The following is a 1,639-nucleotide window of genomic DNA, read 5'->3' as shown; positions in this document are numbered from 1 at the left end:
GGTTGTGGCAGTGGCTGTGGCTGTGGCTGTGGCTGTGGTAGTGGTTGTGGTAGTGGTAGTGGTTGTGGTTGTGGTTGTGGTTGTGGCTGTGGCTGTGGTAGTGGCTGTGGCTGTGGCTGTGGCTGTGGTAGTGGCTGTGGCTGTGGCTGTGGCTGTGGCAGTGGTAGTGGTTGTGGTAGTGGTAGTGGTTGTGGTTGTGGTAGTGGTAGTGGTTGTGGTTGTGGTTGTGGTTGTGGTAGTGGCTGTGGTTGTGGTAGTGGCTGTGGTTGTGGTTGTGGTAGTGGTAGTGGCTGTGGCTGTGGTTGTGGTTGTGGTTGTAGTAGTGGCTGTGGTTGTGGCTGTGGTAGTGGTTGTGGCTGTGGCTGTGGCTGTGGTAGTGGTAGTGGTTGTGGTTGTGGTAGTGGTAGTGGTAGTGGCTGTGGTTGTGGTAGTGGTTGTGGTTGTGGCTGTGGCTGTGGCTGTGGTTGTGGTTGTGGTAGTGGCTGTGGCTGTGGCTGTGGCTGTGGCTGTGGTTGTGGTTGTGGCTGTGGCAGTGGTAGTGGTTGTGGTTGTGGCTGTGGCAGTGGTTGTGGCTGTGGCTGTGGTAGTGGTAGTGGTTGTGGTTGTGGCTGTGGTTGTGGTTGTGGTAGTGGTAGTGGCTGTGGTTGTGGTAGTGGCTGTGGTTGTGGTTGTGGTTGTAGTAGTGGCTGTGGTAGTGGCTGTGGTAGTGGTTGTGGCTGTGGCTGTGGTTGTGGTAGTGGTAGTGGTTGTGGTTGTGGTAGTGGTAGTGGTAGTGGCTGTGGTAGTGGTTGTGGCTGTGGCTGTGGTTGTGGTAGTGGTAGTGGTTGTGGTTGTGGTAGTGGTAGTGGTAGTGGCTGTGGTTGTGGTAGTGGTTTTGGCTGTGGCAGTGGTTGTGGTTGTGGCAGTGGCTGTGGCTGTGGTTGTGGTAGTGGCTGTGGCTGTGGCAGTGGTAGTGGTTGTGGTAGTGGTAGTGGTTGTGGTAGTGGTTGTGGTAGTGGTAGTGGTTGTGGTTGTGGTAGTGGTAGTGGTAGTGGTTGTGGTTGTGGTTGTGGTAGTGGTAGTGGCTGTGGCTGTGGCAGTGGCTGTGGCTGTGGCTGTGGTAGTGGTTGTGGTAGTGGTAGTGGTTGTGGTTGTGGTAGTGGCTGTGGCTATGGTTGTGGTTGTGGTAGTGGTTGTGGTTGTGGTTCTGGTTCTGCCGTGCCTCCCTTCCCTCCAGCAGGTCCAGTAGTACGGCCTGGGCCTCCAGCTTGTGTAACCTAGCAACAGTAACTTCCTGTGTGTTCCAGTGTGTCTGCTGGCGTGCTGGCTGCCCTACGTCTCCGTGTGTCTGTACGAGACGTTCAGCGGTCACCAGAGTCCGGCCGTGACTTCCGCCCTCTCGGCGTGGCTGGTTCTGACCAGCGCCGCCCTCAACCCGTGGATCACCTGCATGACGCAGACGTAAGTACGAAGCCGCGGAGCACAGCCAATCACGAGCGGGCTGAGTGATAACACTGATGATGTCATCCCTCTGTCTCCAGCAGGTACAGGGCGGCGGTGCGTCGCAGCGTCCGCAGGTTGATCCAGATGTGTCTGTGTTCTGGGACACCGCTGGAGTCCTGCCCCCAGAGCTCCGCCCTCCACCTGGACGCAACCAATC

Source organism: Sebastes umbrosus, unplaced genomic scaffold, assembly GCF_015220745.1.
Source record: "Sebastes umbrosus isolate fSebUmb1 unplaced genomic scaffold, fSebUmb1.pri scaffold_134_arrow_ctg1, whole genome shotgun sequence".
Taxonomy (NCBI): Eukaryota; Metazoa; Chordata; class Actinopteri; order Perciformes; family Sebastidae; genus Sebastes; species Sebastes umbrosus.
The sequence above is the reverse complement of the archived record's forward strand: the minus strand, read 5'-3'. Positions refer to the sequence as shown.